At 34.8% G+C, this 23,481-nt stretch overlaps 1 pseudogene; it reads right to left on the reverse strand.

Moving 5' to 3' along the window:
• Positions 1–2,093: 2,093 nt before the first annotated feature.
• On the reverse strand, positions 2,094–2,861 carry LOC123629821 (annotated as a pseudogene).
• Between the last annotated feature and the right edge of the window lie 20,620 nt (positions 2,862–23,481).

The raw sequence follows: 23,481 nt of genomic DNA on the forward strand, positions 1-23,481 counted from the left end.
GTAGTTTTATTTTTAATTGTTTGCAGAACCTCCATACTGTTTTCCATAGTGGGTATATTACTTTGCATTCCTACCAACAGTGTATGAACATTCCCCTTTCTCCACATCCTCACCAACATTTGTTATTTTTTGACTTTTTGAAAATTGGTATTCCAACTGAGGTGAGATGATATCTCATTGTGATTTTAATTTGCATTTCCTTGACGATTAGTGATGTTGAGCATTTTTAATATACCTGTTAACTATTTTCTTTGTGGAAAGTGTTTTTGATTACTAACCCAATCTCTGTGCACTATATAGGTCTATACAGAGTTTTTCCTTTTTTTGAGTCAGGTTTTGCATTTTTTGTGTTTTTAGGAATCTCTCCATTTTGTCTATATAGTTTAATTTGTTGGCATAGAATAGTTCATAGCATTCTCATATACAAAGATTCGTAGTAATGTCTACTCTTTCATTCCTGATTTTAGTATTTTGAGTCCTTTTTTTTTTTCATTTGGTCATTATAGGTAAAGACTTGTCACTTTTGTGGATCATTTTAAAGAACCAACTTTTAGCTTCATAGCTTTTCTCTCTATTGATTTTTTGTAATCTATTTCATTAATTTCTGATCTAATCTATTACTTCTTTCCTCTGCTTCCTTTAGGTTTATTTTATCTGTTTTTTTCTAGTTTACAAGGTGGAAGGATAACATTGATTAGAGATCTTTCTTCTTTTTTAATATAGGCATTTCCAGCTATAAACTTCTCTATGAGCATTGCTTTTCCTGCATCTTGTATGTATTATGTTGTAATCTCACTTTCATCCTTCTCAAAATATTATATAATTTCCCTTGTAATTTTTCCTTTGACCCATTAATTAGGAGAGTATTCTTTAATTTTCATGTATTTGTGAATTGCACAAAATCCTTCTGTTATCAACTCCTAATTTCATCCCAATGTGGTTGTAGAACTCAATTTGTATATTTTTATCCCTTTTAATTTTACTGAGGCTTGTTTTATGGCCTAATATATGATCTATTGTAGAAAATGATTTGTGTACATTGGATATGATATATATTCTGATGTTTTGGGGTTCAGTGATTTACAGATGTGTATTATATCTTGGTTTATAGTGTTGTCTAAGAACTCAATTTCCTTGATTATCTTCTAAATAGTTGTTCTAGCCACTACTGAATGTGGATATTGATGTATTCAGCTGTTATTGTTGAATTGTCTATTTCTTCTTTTGAGTCTGTCAATTTTTGATTTATGGATTTTGTAGTTCAGATGTTAGGTATGTATGTTAATAAATGTTAATTTGTCTTCATAAATTTTTATTTTTATCACTATAAAATGTCTTTTTTCTATAGTTATTTTTTCTTAAAGTTTATTATGTCTGATATTAATATAGCCACTCTAGCTCTCTTTTGGGTACTTTCTGCATGGTATATATTTTTTCCATCCTTGTATTTTCAACCTATCAATGTCTTTTATAGAAAGCATGTAGTTGGTTCATTATTTTTAATCTACTCTACAAAATTTTGCCTTTTCATTGGGGTTTTTTGTACATTTACAGTTGATGTAGTTACTATTTAATATGGAAGAATTTACACCTGTCTTTTGCCATTGTTTTCTGTATGTCTTATGACTTATTTGTTTCTTTAATACCTCTGTCACTGTTCTTTTGTGTTAAATAGACATTTTCTACTATATCATTTTAATTCTTTTGTCTTATTTACTATATTTCCTGAGATGTTTTCTTAGTGTTTTTTCTCAGATTACATTTAGCAACTAGATTTGAATTAACACCAATATAATTTCAATAGCAGTGACAAAGTCAGTTTTTGTTTATCTGTGACTGTCTCAATTTCACCTTCATTTTTAAAAATTTACCCTTCTTTCCAAGTTTTATTCCAACAAAAATAAGATTAAAATGTCCATGAAAATAATCATCATTACAATAAAGTATTCAGAAATGACCAGCATACAATTCAGAATGTGATGTTTTGCACAAGTTAAAAAAAAATTCAAAGCTTTCTCAGGTTGGAAGATTAGGAAATCTTTTACACAGAAATTGCACCCTGAATGAGTTCTAAAATCCCAATATTTTGTCTTTTATTTATCTTTTTATTTATGTTCTCTTTCTTTCTTCTCATGCTTAGCTTTAGTTTCTTATTTCTCATGGTTTTTGATCAACTATTCCACTTTGTTTTGAGAACTCTGATTATGTTTTTTCATTCTTTCTTGTTAATATGGCAATTTCCACTTTTTCAGCAGTTTGCTAACATTCATGTCCTTATTTAACACTTTGATAGCTAAACCAAGTTCTGATTTCAAAGTCATTTCTTCTTCCTTTCATTCTTGTTTTAACACTGACACAGATGCAGCACTATTATTTCCAATGCATAAGGTTTTCCATTACCCATAATTTCCATTAGAGCCGCTCTGATACAGATGAAAGCCATGGTCCTTATTCTAGCCAATGTACAGTAATGCAATACCAAAGGGACGTTTTCCTCCGGACTGTGTATAAGCTTGTTTGATATTACACAGTGCTGTAACCAACTGCTCATAGGAATTGGCTTCTGAAACCATTATAAATACTTTTTTGAGCAATGAGCCTTGGTTTATTAGTCAGAACATTAGCATTTCCTGCCACACTGCAAGCCATGTCCTCACTGAGTCCATAAATATTTTTGGAGAAAATGATTTCATCAAGAGGCTTGTGGATGTTGTGTCTTTCTGCTGCAAGCAAAACATCATTGCTTGAGAAAATTCCTGAACAGGTGCCTGCATGTTTGATGCTTCCATGGTACATTCAACTTGGTGCAAGTGACCTTCTGGAGAAAATACAGTGGTCTTGGAGTCATATCCTTAAGACATCTATTTTTTTTGTTTTTACAATAAGCTCTTTTCAAAGGATGAAGGACATCTTTTTTGAACTTTGTATAATTCCAGAGGGAAGACACTGAAGAGTCAAGATCTACACAGAGTACTTTACTCTGCCAAAGAAAAAACACTACTACTGCCCAGCTATCCACTTCTGTGATAATATGACCCATGTTTGTGTGTGGAACCACCTTTCTCCTTAATTTTTGAAGGTTATTTTTGCTGGATATAAAATTCTCTGCTATTATTTCAAGCACTTTGAATATGTTATCCCATTGCCTTCTCAACTCCATTGATTCCCATGAGAAGTCAACATTGTCTTTTTCAAGGATCCCTGGTAATGATGAGCTACATTTTTCTTGCTGATTTTAAGTTTCTCTCTGCCTTTGGCCCTTGACAGCTTGAATATGAGATAATCAATGTGTGAATCTCTTTTAGTTTATGCTGCTTGTAATTTGTTGAGCTTCTTGGATGTGCAGATAAATTCTTTTCACAAAATTTGGGAAATTTTTGCCCATAATTTCTTCAATTATTCTTTCTCCCCCTTTCATTCTCTCTCCTTTCCTTCTGAACCTTACATTATGCGTATGTTGGTACACTTGATGGTGTCTCACTGGTTTCTGAGCCTATGTTTATTTTTCTTCTTTTTTTTCCATTCCTCTGATGGGATAATTTAATTTGATCTGTTTTTAGATTTGCTGGTTTGTTCTGCCTACTCAAAGCTACTGTTGAGACTCTTTAGTGAATTTTTAATTTCTGTTATTGTATCTTTCCACTCTAAAAATTCAATTTGTTCTTCATTAAAATAATTTTTATGTCTCTATTCATATTATTTGGTGAGGCATTGTTCTCATACTGTCTTTTAATTTTTTATATATAGTTTCTTTTAGTTTTTTGAAGATATTTATAACAACTAAGTTATGCCCCTCTGAGTTGTCTAGTAATACAAACATTTGGACTTCCTCAGGGACAATTTCTATTGTTTTCATTTATTTTTCTTGTGAATAGGCCATACTTTTCTGCTGCTTTGTGTGTAAAAACTGGACATCTTAAATAATACAATGTGTCAACTCTGGAAATCCAGTCCGCAACATTTGTTCTTGTTCTTTGCTGTTGTTGTTGCTGTTTGTTTGTTTAGTGGCTTTCCTGAACTAATTCTCTAAAGCCTGTAATCTTTGTTGAGCATGGCCACTGGAGTCTCTGCTCAGTTAGCTAAGTGCTACTCTAACGATTAGACAGAGATTTTCTAAAGTGTCATGAATGTGTATATCTCCCAGCCTCTGCTGAAGGTGTGTGTGTCTGTGTGTGCGTTGGGGTATGCTTTCCACGCTCCAACAGGCAGTTTAAAACTTTTCTTTAACCTTTAGTTCCTGCTCACGCAGAACTTAAAGGTAAATCACAAGTATTAGGTTAGGGCTTTTTTTTAGATATTTCCTGGGCCAGCCCCTAACCCTGGACATATACAGCTCTGTGTATGTGCACGACCTTCTAGATTCCCAGGTATACGTTGGGGTTTATCAAAGTCCCATATGGACATGTCATTTTCAAGTATTTCTTTATATTTTCAACCAGCCACTTGTTAGCCCCAACTCATAATGCTGACTCAAGCAGCTATGTTATTAAACCATTGTTGATTTTATTATTATTATTATTATTTTTTTACAAATGCACTGGAAATAACATTGATCTCACAGCTCTGAGTCAGGTCACAAAAATACAAGCTCTGAGAAGAGAGCTTTTCTATGAACTGCCAAAAGGGTTAAATGCTGACAGCTGTCTGGGATGGGTCTTTTCAGGAGCTCCAAATGAAGTTTTTCTCTTTCAGTGGCACCAAGGCTACTGCTTTTTAAGATACTCTAGTTGCAAAGCTTATGATCTCCAAGGCTACCACACAGCTAGGGAGAGTGGAATGATATTAGCTCTTTGCCTTTATTTTGGTTTTCATAAGTTTTACTATGATGTTTCTACGTAATTTTTTGATGTTATTATTGCTGTTATTGTTTTTGTTTATCCTGATTAGATTTCACAGAGCTTATTGAATCTATTGCTTAATGTCATTTGCCAATTTTAGAGTGTTCTCAGCCATTTTCTGTTTAAATATTGTTTCTGCATCATTTCCTTTATTTTCCCTCTGTACATGGCTTCAAATAAATATATATTATGCCTATGTATCATGGCTTATATTTTCCATATACCTTTTTATACATTTCTCATTCTTTACAATATCTGTGCTTTAGTTAGAATATTTTTTCTAATTTGTCTTCCAGTTTACTAGTCTCTCTTCAACTGTAACTCATTCGTTGAATTCTTAATTTTTTCTGTTGTATTTTTCAGTTATAGAATTTTCAGTTTTTAAAAAAATTTCAGTTTTCCTTCAAAATTCTCAATTTAATTACTTGAACAGAGTAATAATTGTTGTAAAATTTGTTTTTGGTATCTTCATTATTTGAATTTCTTGTGAGAAATAATCTATTATATCTGTAGAGTTTGGGTCATATAAACTTATATCCTTATAATCTCACTTATTTTCAGTAAGTTCTAGTTTTTATATGTGAGACATTATAGAGATAATTTGAAGCCCTGAAAAATATTATTATATATTCTTCCAGAGTAAATTTAGTTTGTTTTTGGCAGACTACTAGGTTAGGTGTATTAATAATTCCAGATTGCTTCAATTCACTGAAGTATTGATAGAATTTAAAGCTGAGCTTTCATTCATCCCTGTGAGGGCTGATCCATTTCTGGTTTACCCTTATTCATAGTGTGTAGCCCTTTATGGAAGTTCCCATTGGAGCTTTGTGGTGTTTGCCAAGGAAACTCCTCTTTGGTGTTCTGTAAATTCCAATTCTACTTCTTCCATACCTATGACTCTGATCGAAGCTCAGTTCAGCTTCTCATACATTAGTAATACTATCAGCATTAGTAAACACCTACTGTCAGCATTAGTAAAGATTTCTAGGGTAAAGAGGGCCTGAATGCTTGACTCACTTCTGTGGTCAAATCTCCTTTTCTTACTGCCTACAAAGATGTCCAAATCCTTCAAATAAATGTTTCTTTTATACTTTTTTTTTTGTGGTTTTTCTAGTTGTTTTCAGAGGGAGTGATTTTTCCCCCTCTTCTTTGAATCTGCAGGTACTAGAAAAGAAATGTTCATATCAAATTTAAGAGAAAATACTAACTTTTAAGGAAATATCTGCTTTCAGTTGTAGTTCATTACAATATCAGATGCCACATGAACTTTTTTACTTTTCTTTTTTGTTGTGGGCACTTTTCACATAACATTTTGAGAATTATAGGAATGCATTTTGAGGGAAAAAAGAAGAAGGAGAGAAAGAGAGAAGAAAAGAAAGAGAGAAAGAAACAAGAAAAGAAAGAGAAAAAGAAAGAAAGAAAGAAAAGAAAAGAAAAGAAAGAGAGAAAAAGAGAGAGAAAGAATATCTAATGGGGATAATAAAAATTTTTTCCTCAAAACTGGGCATCCAAGAAATGCCATGTTTCTTAATTTTCTAAATCATATATTAATGTGAAATGAAATTTCAGTCATTTTAATTTTTGCCCTCCTTAGTATGGCATAGGGTCTAGGGAAAATATGTCCAATAGAACTTTCTGTGATGATGGAAATGATCTATCTGTGAGGTTTAATATAGTAGCCATTAGCCACAGGTGGCCATTGAGAATTTGAAATGTGGCTAATGTGAATTAGGAATTAGATTTTTAATTTTATCTCATTATAACCCATTTAAATTCAAATTTAAATATCCGTGTGTGGGTATGGCTACCATGTTAGACAGCACAGCTCTAAGTGGACTCAGTCTGCTTTTTCTCCTTGCTCAGTTTGCATGATCCATTTGAGAGTAAGTTTCTCTGGTGACAACATCCACACTCTCCTTGTCTAATTTTGTTGCAGGGCTTTCTCCTTGGTCCCAGAACATCATGCTTTATGCCACACATACACACAGTCATACTGTTCAGAGGCTCTGCTACTTCTGGAGTGCTGCGTGAAGAGTAAAATGCTAATGGTCTCAAGAACCCCAACTCTTTCTAGGACAATTTATTTCTACTCATTTGACACTAAATATTCTTACTCTCCTCTAATTCAAAAACAGTATTTTCTGAATCCTATATTTTAACATCAAAGTCCTCTATTGTGGAGCCAGGGAAACCCAGATTTCTAAGACCCAAAGTGCTGCTCCCTCATTTTGAGGGAATGAGGATGGGAAAATCTCTCTTTTTATAAAATTTTTAATGCTGAGTTCACAATAGTGGGAGAAAAAAAGCAAAGGTAATTTCTCAGTCAAGCCATCTTGGTACATGTAGCTCAATGTGACAAAAAAAAAAACAAAAGACCAACAAATGAGGAAAATCATGTGTATTCTACATTAGGTACTATTATATATGCTAGCAATGTTTTTACTACATTACCAACCACGTGGTAAATGAGAAAAGAATGCTCAGACATATTCTTTGCAGGCATGAATTTTCCATTTCTGGGAACCAAATGCAAGGTAATAACTATGTAATAATTTGTGAATTATTTTAGCAGTCTAGCAACACTTCTGTATAAGCAAATTTGAAACACAGGGAGATAGTAGTATAAACTGTCATAAAGATTCAATGATGACTGCCTTAAAATGTCCTTGTTTCCATGGCAATTCTAGAATAATTATCTCATCTCCCAGTAAACATATAAATTCTGCTTTAGTTACAGAATATTCTGATTACATGTGTGTGTGTCTTGTTATAATAAAAACAACCTACGTATCTTTTTGTTAGTGAAAACACTCATGTAATTATTACAGCTTACCTTGGACACTTAGCTAAACAGCTTTTGGAAATTAACCAAGTAAAATTTATTTAAAATATGTATATGACTTATGAATTGTAATAAGAAGCAAAAAGTAAACATTAGCCACAGTAATTCTTGTTGTTAAAATTACATTGTATTCATGGTGCAAAAAATATACTATGGAATAAGTAATATTATAATATCGGTTTCAATTAACTTACAGCAATGGGGAAATCACAATCGACTTGGCTACAAACATAAAAAAATAATACAGCTTCATTTTTACTAACCATTCAGGATATAGATTAAATTGAAGTATGTGATTTGTTTGCTGTTACAGAGATGATACCTGATAATATATATTTAAGCCCTTACTACTTATTTTGAAATGACTTCTTTTGAAAGTAAAAAAATAATATATGAGGCACTAAAAATAATACAATTTAAAGGATTTGGAAATTATCATGTTTTAAAATTCAATATTTTAAAAAATATTCCACATGGGTTTTTATTATACATAGATGCTTTTTCTGCTATGTATTAAAGAGTAGACATAGAGCAAGGGACAGAAACAGTATTTTCTATCCCTGATTCTATAACTCAACAGCATGAGACCATGAGAAAGTTATTTTGCTATATCTTATCACAGTTTAGTCATTAAATAGCAATAATTTCCATCCTGTCTACCTTATAACCATGTGGTAATAATCAAATGATACTATTAGAATAGGGAATTTGTGACACATTTTGACTACATAGACAGCTGCTGAATAGTCCAAGCACATCTGATTTCAAAGCATAAGATAGGTTTTCTAGTTCAAAGATGATTTGGGATAGGGATTACATATAATAAAGGTATACTTATCATTACTGATCTATTGGGTTTAGAAAGTATATAAACCTGTATAACTGTGTGTAAAAGTTATAATGTCTGCTTATTATGAATATCCAGAAGCCGTATTTCAGAATATAATTCCTTCCCAACAGTATTATGGAGTAATACAACATGGAAAGGATCAATATGCAGTAAAATAATATATAACATTACAGGACATTCTTAGAATGATAGTAATGGGGATGGGGTGTGAGAAGCCTTTAGATATCAGTTAAGAAGAAATTAAGCTGCATATAATGGAAAGCCCACAATAGTGGCTACACAAAAAGAGGTTTATTTCTCTCCCACCAATAAGAGGTCCAGAGCAGGCAGTCCTCAGCTGGTGTTGCAGCTCCATAATTATTCAGAACCCACATTCCTTTGATCCTTTACTCCACTATCCTTAGTGACATCACTTCTCAAGGTTGCTACATGGTCCAAAATAGTCACCAAGTCTTTGTTCCAGGGAAGCTGGGTGAAGGGTATTGAGAAATCCTTTGTACTATATTTTGCAATATTTTATAAACTGGAATTAATTTCAAAATGAAAAGTCACAAACTAAAAACACAAAGCACAGGAGGGGTTCTTACCTGGAAGAATGGGTACTGTTATAGTTTGACCTATATTATTAAAATGGACAAGAGAATGTACTCAATTTACAAAGTAATAAGCATTATTTAGAGGAGTAGTTCTTAATTTCAATGTGTGTGGGAGGTCCATGAGTAAATATATAATTCTATTTATTTGTGCATTTAGTAGTTTTGGGGAGCAGAAGTCTTCATTATTTTCATCAAAATTTTAGTGGAAGCTGGGTGCGGTGGTTCATGCCTATAATCCTAGCTCTTTGAGAGGCTAAGGTGGGAGTGTCACTTGAGGCCAGGGGTTCGAGACCAGCCTGAGCAACATAGTGAGACCTTATCTCTACAAAACATTAAAAAACTAGCCAGGCATGCTGGTGCGCTGCTGTAGGGCCGCATGTGGCCTTGGGTCTGCAGGCTCCCCACCCCTCTGACAGGCTCCAGATGTGAGTTCCTGTAGGTTCTTCTCAGCCTTTTTTCTCCGCTCTAGCTAATGAGTGAGCAACAGTGTGGTACATGTGTACACCATTTCTTTCCAAGATGGGACATCTGTAATGGGCTCCAGAGTTTTCCGTTGTTCTGCCACAAATTTTGCTACAACTACACCATAGGGCTGTCGGTCCTCCTACCCAATCTTGTTTTCTTTTCTTTTTTTCTTTTTTTTAACTCCCAATAAATCTTTTACACTCTTAATGCCGTCTTAATGCTTCCTGGAAGACTCATCCAAATTGCAATGTAAGGGAGAACTGCTATGAACTGTGAGTCACAAAACCAACTGAAAAACTTTTTTTTTTTTTTTTTTTGAAATGGGGTATCGTGGCACCCAGGCTGGAGTGCAGTGGCTCAATCAGTTCACTGCAGCCTCCAACCCCTGGGCTCAAGCAGTCTTCCTACCTCAGCCTCCTCATGAAACATACCTTTTTAGTCAGTCAAAAATATTTGAGTATAACGAGTATTAACTTTTACTTAGGTATTTTGTTAATTTTATTGTGTGTGACAATGGCCTTAGCATTGTAGGAGAAAATGTTTCTATTGTTTGGACATGTTTACTAAAATAAATGGTAAAATAACATGACATCTGGAATTTGCTTTAAAATGCTTCAGCTAAGAAAAAAGGATAGATGAAACAGAGCAATAATCTTGATAATTTTGGTGAGGAGATCATTATAGTGTTTGTACTATGGTGATTATGAAATGCTAAGCACCCATTTTTAGGCATTTAACATGTGACCTTTGGTGAATTGACAATGAGGAGGCTTCAAGCATTTTTTGGAGAGTGCATGAAATGGAAAAATGAAATAGAAGATGAGTATTTGAAGATGAGATAGAAGACCAGATATGATGCTTTTTGGAAATAAGAATGGTATTCTTATTCATCACATTCCATTTTATGATCTATATTTTCAACTAATAATTTTAAAAGATGATTTGCTTTAAGAGAAAGCACATTTTCCTCTAAATCAATGACCTAGACCTTATTATTACCTCCAACACTTGCAAATCATGTCTCAGGATAAATTACTTAACTATACTGAGCTTTAGTTTCTAAAAATATAAAATGGGAATAATAATCTCCATTGTCTAGTTTATTATTAACATTTATATATAGACATAAAATATAAAATAAACAGAAATTCAATGCACAACATTATATATGAGATGAAATTGCCATTTTTGTAGGTCTAAAATTTGAGTATTGCCATCTCATCTCAATGAGGTAAAAATATACACAGAAAGTTAAAAAAAAATACACAAAACCATTAAGAGTGGCTAATGGTTTTGGGTGGTTTTATTTTCTTCATATTGTATTCCTTTATATTTATTTCTTTATATGTTATTCTTTATTATATTTTCTAGGTAGACAGAATGAATATTAAATATTTTGTTAATTAGAGGAGAACTTTAGTGAAAAAGATCATGCTTCTTTAAATTTGAAATCATCATACAAAATAATATGGAAAAATTCTTTTAAAATATACCATAAGACAATAATGGCTAATGTGTGTTTAATAATAATTATGTCCAAGTGCTTTTCATGTATTACCTCATTTAATCTCAAAAACCACAGAGTTTTTTTGGAATGATAGATGTGAAAACTGAGCTACAGAGAAGTAAAGCTCATTGTTCAAATTTAACTGGCTAAAGGCACAGTTAGAATTTGGAACCCAGGCATTCTGGAGCCCAAACCTGTACTTTTAACTATATAAATATAATATAGTGTATCAACCTATTCTTAGGACATGGGAATGTGATAGTGGAATGATGTGTTTAAAACCCTGTACATCACTTTAGAAACCACATTGTGATACTCCATCTCCTCTTGAAGCAGAATCATCATTTAAACTATATTTTTAGGAGAAAAACGAACAAATGCAAGCAAATGAAATTCCACTGCTTTCCAGGACTACTCACTTACTTTATTGGCATGTGTCAAAGTCATCTAGTCATCAAGCATGTGTGGAGTAGCCATATTCACTCTGTACATACTGGCAAACTATGTTTCTATTTCTGTATAATCACAATGATGTCCTGTCCCCATCCTTTGTACTGTTTCTCTCACTGCAAGAAATGAGCAGAGCTATTAAGAAGTGATTCATGATTGATTGACATGAATTCCACCTTCTCCTCCATTTGCTGCCCACTCTTGGGAGTGAGTGCTAATGAGCACTGGGTTGCAGGGGGGGCAGGCAGTAAGAAGGAGACCAGAAATGCAAGCTCAGTCATCAGCTCCTAAAAACTTGAGAATTGGCAGGATTTATTGAGAACTTAATTACTTAAGTTATAGATGGCCAGTCATCAATATTTTATTTAATGCCATTTATAACATTTTCCTCCATTCTAGTACTTGAGAAAGCAGAAACAAAGAGGACATCTTGATTGCCTGAAGCCACAAAATGAAATTGGAATATAATTCAGGTACTTGTGACAATCATTTCTGTACTTTGAACATGAATGTCATTATTGTGATCTTTATAGTGCTCTTCTCTATATATACATTTCACTATTTTTTTGAAAATGTTCAGTCAAATCTAGAGGTCTGCCTGATAAAATGATAAAACTCACTGATAAGGCATCTTAGTATAATCAGTTATACTATGGGTCAAGCCATATTCCTCCAAGGATAGCTATCTGTCTACCTATATCTATAGATAAAAATTTAGGGCATATTAAAATCATCTGATACGCTTAATCAAAGGCATATTTCAGAACTTCACCCCCAAAGACACCCTATGATCAGTTGACAGAGAGGAAAGCATAGGGCCTGATTTACAGATGGTTCTGCATGATATATAGACACCACCTAAAAACTATAGCACCTTTATGGAACATTCCTGAAGGACAGTGAGGAAGAGAAATCTTCTCAGTGGGCAGAACTTTGGGCAGCGTACTTGGCTGTGCACTTTGCTTGGAAGGAGAAATGATCAGATGTGCAATTATATACTGACTCATGGGCTGTAGTCAATGGTTTGGATGATCAAGGACTTGGAACGTGATTGGAAAATTAATGGCAAAGAAATTTGGTAAGGAGATATGTGGATAGACATCTCGGAATGGTCAAAGGACGTGAAGATATTTCTGTCCCATATGAATGTCCACTGAAGGATGGCTTCAGCAGAGGAGGACTTTAATATTCAAGTGGCTAGGATGACCCGTTTTGTGGATACCAGTCAGCCTCTCTCCCCAGGCACTCCTGTCGTCACCCAATCAGCTCATGAACAAAGTGGCCATGGGAAAAGGGATGGAGTTTATGCACGGGCTCAGCAACACAGACTTCCACTGACCAAGGCTGAACTGGGATAGCCACTGCTGAGTGCTCAATGTGCCAGCAGCAGAGGCCAACAATGAGCCCCTGATGTGGCACCATCCCCTAGGGTGATCTGTCAGCGACTTGGTGAGAGGTTGATTACATTGGACCTCTCCCATCATGAAAGGGGCAGTGTTTTATCCTTGCTGGGATAGACACTCTGGATATGGATTTGGCTTCTCTACACAGTGAGCTTCTGCCAAAACTACCATACCATCTATGGGTTTACACAAGGCCTTATTTAACGTCATGATATTCCGCACAGCACTGCTTCTGAATAAGGAACTCATTTCACAGCCAAAGAAGTATGGCAAGGGGCTCATCTTCATGGAATATTCTGCCATGTTCCTCATCATCTTGAAGCAGTTGGTTTGATAGAACATTGTAATGGCCCTTTGAAGACACAGTCACATCAGCTAGATGACAATACTTTGCAGGGCTGGGGCAAGTTTCTCCAGAGGCTGTATATAGTCTGAATCAACATACAATATATATTACCATTTCTTCCATACTCAGGATTCATGGGGCTTGGAACCAAAGGGTAGAAATAAGAGTGGCAGTCACCATTACCTCTAGTGACTCACTAAAAGAAATTTTGTTTACTGTTCCCATGACTTTATGCTCTGCTGGCCTAGAGGCATACATTCCAGAAGGAACAATGCTTCTACCAGGTGACACAATGATTCCACTGAACTGAAAGTTAAAATTCCTCATGTGTCTAAGCCAATGAGCTAAAAAGGGAGTTATGATGCTAGCTGGGGTGATTGATCCAACTACCAAAAGGAAATTGGAAATTGGACTACTACTCCATAATGGAAATACAGGAGGTCTTTAGGGCCTATCAGTATTACCGTGCCCTATGACTAAGATCAATGGGAAACTACTACAGTCCAATCCAGGCGGGACTACCAGTTGCCCATACCTTTCGGGAATGAATGTTTGGGTCACTCTACCAAGTAATGAACCACAACCAGCTGAGGTACTTGTTGAAGGCAAAGAGAATACAAAGTAAGTAACAGAAGAAGGTAGTTATAAATAGCAGTGAGGACCACATGACCAGTTACAGAAATGAGGATTCCAATTGTCATGAATATTTCTATTTTGCTAAGAATGAGTTTGTGTGCACATATACATATGTTATGCAAATATCTTTTTCTTTCCTTCTTTTATTCTTTTATTATGTAACTTAAGGTATATAGAGTTTATGTCAGTATTTCAGTATTGTTATTTTACATCTTAGTAGTTAAGATATAGTATATCAAGAGAAGAGTGAAAAATCACTCAAGGACTTCACCTTCTCTTCTGAGGAAGGGACTGGTGCATTTTTTCTTGTACTCAGGATAGTTATATTACTTGGTCATGCCATATAATTTTTTTACTTGCTGCTGAAATTAATTGCTAGTATTTTCTTGAGGATTTTTGCATTAATGTTCATAAGGGATATTAGTTTGTAGTTTTCTTGTAGTGTCTTTCTCTATGAGGTGTAATGCTGTTCCTTTCTCTTCAAGTTTTTGAAAAGTCTAAAAAGGATTGCTGGATCATATGGTAGTTCTATTTTAGTTTGGTGGAGAACCACCACACTGTTTTCCATAACACGTGTACTAATTTATATTAACACCAACTGTGTGTAAGAGTTCCCAAACATCCTTGCCAGAACTGTTACTTATTGTCCTTTTGATAAAACTCATTCTATGGGGTGAGATCGTAGCTCATTGTGGTTTTGATTTGCATCACTCTGATGATTAGTGACATTGACCTAATGATTAGTGATATTGAGAATTTTATTAAATACTTGCTGGACATTTGTATGTCTTCTTTTGACAACTGTCTATTCAGATCCTTTGCCCATTTTAAAATCAGGTTTTGTTTCAGATCTTATGTGTAAGTCTTTAATCTATTTTGATTTTATTTTTATATATGGTGGAGTACAGGGGTCAAGTTTCATTCTTCTGCATATGAATATACAGTTTTCTTGGCATCATTTATTAAAGAGCATATTCTTTCTCTAATGTGCATTCATGGCAACTTTGTTGAAAATCAGTTGGCTGTAAATATGTGGGTTTATTTCTGAGTTCTCTGTGATGTTCCATTGGTCTATGTGTCTGTTTTTATACCAATAACATGCTATTTTGTTTACTATAGATTTTTAGTATACTTTGAAGTCATCTAGTGTGATGCCTCCAGCTTTGCTCTTTTTGCTCAATATTGCTTTGGCTATTTGGGGTCTTTTATGGTTTCATACAAATTTTAGGATTGTTTTTTCTATTTCTGTGAAGCGTGTCATTGGTATTTTGATAGAGATGGCATTTAATCTATTGATTGCTTGGGTGATATGGTCATTTTACCAATATTAAATCCTCTAATCTCATTAGCATGGGATACATTTCCATATTTTTTTTTTTGTGACCACATCAATTTCTTTCACAGAATTTTTTAGTTTTTATTCTAGAGATACTTCATCCCTTTGGTTAAATTTATTTCTGGATTTTTTTTTTTTGTAAATGAAATTGATTTCTTGATTTCTTTTTCAGCTAGTTCACTATTAGCATTGATTTTTGTTGTTGATTTTGTATTATGTGACTTTACTGAATTTTTTATTAGTTCTAAGTTTTTTCATGGAGTTTTTAGGTTTATTTTCATTTCATTTTATTTTTTATTTTTTTGAGACAGAGTATTGCTCTGTTGCCTGGGCTAGAGTGCTGTGGCATCAGCCTAGTTCACAGCAACCTCAAACTCCTGGGTTCAAGCAATCCTTCTTCTGCCTCAGCCTCCCGAGTAGCTGGGACTATAGGCATGTGCCACCATGCCCGGCTAATTTTTTTCTATATATATTTTTAGCTGTCCAGATCATTTCTTTCTATTTTTAGTAGAGAAGGGATCTCGCTCTTGCTCAGGCTGGTCTCAAGCTCCTGACCTCGAGCGATCCTCCTGCCTCGGCCTCCTAAAGTGCTAGGATTACAGGCATGAGCCACCATACCCAGCCATTTTTAGGATTTTATATGTAAAATTATGTCTTCTACAAAGAGGGACAATTTGACTTCCTCTTTTTCAATTTGGGTGCCCTTTATTTTCTATCTCTTGCCTAATTGCCCTGGCTGAGACACTGAGTTCTACCTTGAATAGGAGTGGTAAAAGTGGGCTACCTTGTTTTGCTCTAGTTGTGAAAGGAAAGGCTTTCAGCTTTTCCCCATTTAGTATGATGCTGGCTGTGGGTTTGCCATATATGACCTTTACTGTGTTTAGATATGTTCTTTCTATACCTAATTTGTTGAAGAGTTTTAATCATGAAGAGATGTTGAATTTTATCACATGCTTTTTCTGCATCTATTGATATGACCATATGTATTTTGTCCTTGATTCTGTTAATATGATGTATCATTTATTAATTTGAATCCTCGCATTCCTGGGATAAATACTACTTCATCTTGGTGTATTGTTTGTTTTTTATGTGCTGTTGGATTCAATTTGCTAGTATTTTGATGAGGATTTTTTTCATCTGCTCATCAGGGATATTGCCTGTAGGTTTCTTTTCTGTTGTGTGTGTGTGTTTTTTCCCCTGATTTTGGTATCAAGGTAAAGCTGGCTTCATAGAATGTGTCAAGCAGAATTCCCTTCTCTTCAATTTTTAAGAATAGTTTGAGAAGAATTGGTATTAGTTTTTGTTTAAAAGTTTTATAGAATTCAGCAGTAAAGCTATTAAGTCCTGGGCTTTTCTCTGTTGGGAGAATTTTTATTACTGATTCAATCTTGCTACTTATTTTTGGTCTGTTCAGATTTTCTATTTTTCCTGGTTCAATCTTGGTATGTTATATATGTCCAGGAATTTATACACTTTCTCTAAGTTTCCCAATGTTTTGGAATATAGTTGTTCATAATAGTCTCTAATGATCCTTTGTATTGCTGTGATCTCAGTTGTATTGGTTCCTTTTTCATGTATGATTCTCTCTTTTTTACTAGTCTACCTAATGATTTGTTAATTTTGTTTATCTTTAAAATAACCAACTTTCTGTTCTCTTGATCTTTTGCTTTGCTTTTTAAATCTCTATTTCGTTTAGTTCTGCTCTGATCTTTAGTATTTTTTTCTTCTACTAATTTGGATTGTTTTGTTCTTGCTTTTCTAGCTCCTTGAGATGTGTTATTACCTTTTTTTCTCTTTGAAATATTTCTACTTTTTGATGTAGGTGTTTATTACTATAAACTTTCCTCTTACTTTTGTTTTGCTGTGTTCCATAAGTTTTGGTATGTTACGCTTTCCATTTCCATTTGTTTTCAGAAAAGAGAAGCACATTTGGCTCACAGTTCTAGAGGCTGGAATGTCCAAGATCATGGTGCTAGCATCTGCTGAGGGCTTTCAGGCCACATTATCCCATCCAGAAGGTGGAAGGACAAAAGCAGGCAACCTTGGCATTAAGAAAAATCTAGTGATTATAACTATTTCACAAAAATATGTCTAGATCATGAAGTGTACAAATAATTTTGTGTAGGTTTTTCTTTCTTTCTTTCTTTCTTTCTTTCTTTCTTTCTTTCTTTCTTTCTTTCTTTCTTTCTTTCTTTCTTTCTTTCTTTTTCTTTCTTCCTTTGTTTCTTTCTTTTTTTTTTTTTTGAGACAGAGTCTCGCTCTGTCACCAGGTAAGTGTGCTGTGGTGTCATCCTAGCTCACAGTGACCTCAAACTCCTGAGTTCAAGCAATTCTCTTTCCTCAGCCTCCCAAGTATCTGGGATTACAGGCATGCACCACTATGCTTGGCTAATTTTTTTCTGTTAGTAGAGATGGGGTCTTGCTCTTGCTCAGGCTGGTCTTAAACTCCTGACTTCAAGCGATCTTCACACCCCAGCCTCCCAGAGTGCTAGGATTACAGGTGTGAGCCACAGTGCCTTCCTGGTTTATATTTCTTTTGCATGCAAGTCACACCCACCAAATATAGGAAACACAACCTGCTGGACAATATAATGCTGCTCTCTCAGTCAAAAATCAAATCATAGAATATATTTTGGTAACAACATTAGACAACATTTTCTGTGGCCTTGAAAGTAGCAGCATACTGCCCCCTCCTTATAAGTGTTTGGGACCCTACAAGTTCATTGATAGCAGTGCTAGGATCTAGCACTTTTCATTAAGAGACCTCTCTTCACTTGGTTAACTTCTACTTTTTATTCGGCCAGTTCTATTGACATGTTAATAATTGTGATAAACATTGTTACTCATTCTTTATTATGCGTAAGCTGCTGTCTTATGGGTTTTATATGCATAGTTTTATTTATTCCTCAAAAGACCCATTTTAAAGTTGAGAAAACAAACTCAGAGAAGATAAATGACTTACCCAGGGTTGTACATACTCGGTAAGAGCTAAAACATGTTTATTGGATTCCAAACTGCTTACATAGAGCAGCTGTGAGAAACTACCCTTAGTTGCTATAAGAAGTAATAACAATTAACACTTACATGGTTGCTACACATAAGAGTTAATCTTAACATCACAGATATTAACTCATTTAATCCTTAAAACTATCTTATAATATGATATAGTTTCTATTATTATACTAATTTTACAGATTATACAATGGAGGTACAGATAGGTCATATACTTGGTACGTGGCAGAGCTGGAATCTGAGCTCCAAAACTCTGTTTTTGGAGTTCATGATCTTAACCTCTAATTTATACTGACCATCATGTGCTACCACATGACCTGCTGGTTTTCATTCTAGCTTTTATTTGCCTTCTCTGTTTTTTTTCCTAATTACGCTGCCACACCAGTAACTGGCCAGGGAGACAGAGTTTTTATATTTTTGTATCCTGTTATCTCATGTCCTATTGACGTGCCTGGGAAATGGCAGACGGCTACAAGGTCATCTCAGTTAAGGTTACCTCTGACTCACTTTAGCTTTGCACTGTTGGAAAAACCAGGATGTTCTTTCCCACGTGTATCTGTTTCATTAGCCCTCAATTACTGCTAACATGCTGGCACGTGTTTTCCAAATGAAGTACCCATGCACCACACACATACACATGCACGCACGCGCACTCCCTACCAACAAACCACAGTGGGGTATATTAATACGCAATCCCTACCAACAAACCACAGTGGGGTATATTAATAAAGAATACAGATTATAAATGTATATGAATGTGTCTGTGTGTGTGCATCTGTGTGGGGACCTTTTTTCTCTTATTAGATGAGTGTAGTAGCTCTTTCCATGATCATTACATTTATTTAGTCTTTCCTTGTCTCTCTCATTAGACTCTAAGCCTCTGAAGACAAGGGGCTTTTAAACTAGTGCAATAATACAAGTTAAATGCAATCTTATATATAATTCACTTGCTAAAGTCTAGGGAACTTTAATGTTTGTGGGACTATGACTTTGAATTTAGTTCAAATAAATTTCTGACAACTCTTTCTCCCCCATACATGATCTCCCCACTCCCAATTCTGCCACAGTTCTGTCCTGTAAATTTCCTCCTTGTCCACCACTTTATTTTCTCTTATTGATGTGGTTGGGGTTTATGGGCATCTATTATTTTAAGTTAGATGCTCCATCTGTGTCCTAAGCCTTTCAACCTAAAAATGCTGTAGAAATCCAGAAATTATTCCTAAAATCAAGTTTAAAAGTAAAGATAATTCAGGCTGGTCCAAACATTCACAGTGTGGGGTTCGAATTAGTTCTTGGCCTTCACAGTTGTGTTTAGGATCATCCATCAATTTCTTTATAATATGGAGATTCCACTTACTCAGCTTCTGTTAGCAGAAGAGAATGGGAGTTTGGGACTCTAGAGCTGAAAGAGAATTTGAGGCCTCTCTTAACTCCTTTTTTCCAGGCAGAAAGAGTCGTAATCCTCACTAGACAGCTGGGTGTGTGTTCTGTTTTTTAAGAAAAGAAGATAACTCTTGCAATACATACTAACATTTACTGAATATTCAACTGTAAGTTTTATAGTGGAGAAAGATGACAAACACTACCACAGCCAGGTAATCAAAGTCAACATCAGTAGTGATCAGTCGTAGCGATTGCATGTATTCTCGCATATGATATGTTAAGAATGGCATTCTATCTGTTTGGTCATCCCCTCCCAAACTCATAGCCTTGCTCTTACCATGGGAAAAACATCACACAAACACAGATTGAGGGATATTTTAGAAATTACCTAAAATTTTGAAACTAGCATTCACCAAAACTGTCAAAGTCATCAAAAATAAGAAAAGTCTGAGAAACTGTCACAGGCCAAAGAAGACTGAGGAGACATGACAACTAAATATAACGCACTGCCCCAAATGGGATACTGTAACAGAAAATCATCATGAGAAAGAAAGTATTAAAGTCTGAATAAATTGTAGATTTTAGTTAATGACAATGTATCAATATTGGATTATTAGTTGTGACAAATGCACCCTACTAATATGTTCATAATAGGAGAAACTCAGCACAGGGCATATGAGAACCCTCTACTATCCTCAAAACTTTTCTTTAGAAAACAATTCTAAAATTAAAAATTCAGTTAGATATGAAAAAAATCATGGAAAGTTTCTTTTTCATTTAGACACAAGAATACTTTGATGAAAGCAAAGATGAACATTTGTCATGTTTTACTACAATGACCAAAGCTGTCATAGAATTATAGGTTATGAAAATGTTAGTATTGGAGTTGGTTATTTTTACAGACCTTTGAAAATCCAAGAGGTTTAATTAACATCTCAGCCTTTTAAAACTAATTCAATGGTTCCTTATTTTTTGGCAATTTCTATTAAAGTGAGAGTCCATTTATAGTGAAATATTTCTTGTTTATGTTCAATTTGTTTCAGAGAGATTTAATATCTGTAGGAAGGATAATTACTTTCAAAATTTGGGGGAAACAATATGGGTATGGTCATTTAACATAGGCCAGGAATCTTGACACTTCTTGAAGTGGTGTTCTAAAAATAGCACACTAATTTTTTGTATAATCAGAGACATTGTCATATCTTATTTTATATTTTAAGCTCTCTCTGTAGAAATCATGCCATTGTATTTTTAAAGTCTTATATAGAGGAAACACTTCCTACTTTGATCATGTCTTGTTCCAAGAATACATATAGTTTATGCCATCCTGAGTCATCGTTCTTTCTTTGAAAAAATAATGTAAAAGATAGTAATTGCACATGTTATGGTTTATGTCTCTATGCCTGTTTCATTTAACTTTTAGGACTGTCTTTTAAAATTGTGTGTCTAACAAATGATTTAGTAGCACTTTCAACACTTTATATAAAATTTTCTCCTACTCAAATACATAAATCCATTTATTTGACCTTCATAATGAGGCAGAGTTGATACTGTAAGGTTAATGAGGCAATTATTCTTATAGAGAACATCAGTCATAAAGGCATAGTTTCTTCCTCACTTTAATATGCACATTAATTAAAATAATTTTTCTTTGCTATTTGCATTGATAAGTAATCATCAATGAGGGAAGGAATAATTAAGTTTCTGAGTATCTCCTATGTAATTTGGGGCCTTAAATTCCATGGTATAAAATTTTTTCTGGTATAATAGGTACTTTCAGATTTTCCTTGTGTAATTTTCTGTATTTTTCTTTCTGTTTATTACAGAGGCAAAAACAATGAGTGTTGCTATGACTATCTATCAAATATTTGGGGAAAACATATATTGAAAGTGTATTTCCAGAATTTGCCCTTGACTAGTACCTGAAATACAGCTCTGCTGGTTAACCATGACATTTAATCATAAACTAATAGCTCAAAATTATTCATTGAGTTTTCTTCCAAGTTGACCTATAGAATCTATCTTAGGGCACAGTAAAAATTATTGTCTATTAATAGAAAAATATCATTTATAGATACACATCAAAGCACAGATTCTTTTTGTTTTGTTTTGTTCTGTTTTTTCTTCATCTGGAAAGACTAGCAATACAAGAACACAGATTCTTAATAATTTTGCTACTCACACAAGAGGAATCTACCATAGCAATGAGCCAGCCAAATCGATGGGTATGTAAAATATGAATAAGTTTAATTATTATTTGGCTCATCTACAGTAACTTTTCAAATTAAACCTAATCCAAAATTAATTATTATGGTTTAAATATACATATCTGTCTTTATATTTGTATTTAGAAATAGATACTTGGTCAGACATATTGAAGAGAAAATATGGTTGCATTTTGTAAAACTCTAACAATGTATCTGCTTCTATAACTTAGAGAAATGGAATGGTTTTTTCAGGTTGACGTTTTTTTCTTTAGCAAAATGCTTTTGTCAGGTTTTAGTCTGATCACTTCTTGGCACCCTTGTGGCCAAAGAATAACTAGATGTACCAAAGTTAGGCAAGCACAAAAATGAAGTTTATTGAGGAGAGAAAGATGGGCTTATAGAACAAGAGCAAGATACACGTTTACAGAGCATGGTGCATACGACACAGATGACAACCGGACCCACTGTCACAGCATAGGGAGAGCCAAAGGAAGGGGCCAAAAAAAGGGGGCTTGGTTATGGTCTGCATCTTGTTTTATAGTGCCCAGATTGGGACCTCCCTGTGGCTCAGACGTCACCATGGAACTACTTTGATTGGACAGCCGGGAGTTGCATGACCTGAGTTTTACTGTGCATGCAGAACTCCCATGAGCCTCTCTGAAAGCCCATGTGCAGGGGTGTGAATCACTGAAGCAACCACTTTTGTCCCTACAAGACCTGGAATCCCTCACCATCTACCTAATACTTTCACGAGACATTTGCATGTGGAAAATGTGGTTTACACATAGAAGGGCTGAGGAGAGAGAGACAAACAAATGTCAGGTTGCTCCTCATAATAAAATAAGACTTTTTGAATTTCCTGACCACAAGAGGGAGAAATGGAAGGAGAGAGTCACTGAGGAAGAGAAAGGAGGCCAATAACCCGAGGAAAGCCAGAATGCTGGACTGTGTGATGGCAAATGAGAATGACTGAAGGACAGTTTATAAACAGAGTGTCTGATTTCCCATAATAAATCCTTAGTTGGTCCTGCAGATCTATGCTGCCACACCTTTGTAACTCCTTAAACTTCAATGACTGTCTGAGTGAAGACAAATCTACTTGGGGAATGGATATGTAAGGGTGCTTTTCAGAACTCAGAAGGCCCAAAGAAGAGTATGAAGGACATTAGAAATATTTTACATCCACAATCCTAGCACTTTGGGAGGCTGAGGCAGGAGGATTAAGCTCAAGTGATCCCAGGAGTTTGACACTTCAGTGAGCTATGATGACTCTCCTTAACTCTAGCCTGGGCAACAGAGTGAGACCATGCCTCAAAAAAATATATATTATTTTACCCTAAAATATGGCATTTTGCTATGCAGGACTGACTGAAGAAGCCTCACGGTCACTCCGGCACCACCATACGCACTCTCCAAAAATGTTTAAGTTTCTTTATCTGCCCAAGGTCCAGACCCACCTAGGAGAACAATTATTGTTTTCTTCCCTCCTTGGAAGACCAGCAATGTGACCACATCTGAACAGACACTAAGATAATCTCTCTTCTCTCAGACTCATTTAAATTCCAAAGAGAACTGTTTTCCAGTTTATCTCTGTTCCCCCTCCATTCATC

The sequence above is a fragment of the Lemur catta genome, unplaced genomic scaffold, assembly GCF_020740605.2.
Source record: "Lemur catta isolate mLemCat1 unplaced genomic scaffold, mLemCat1.pri scaffold_47_ctg1, whole genome shotgun sequence".
Classification (NCBI taxonomy): Eukaryota; Metazoa; Chordata; class Mammalia; order Primates; family Lemuridae; genus Lemur; species Lemur catta.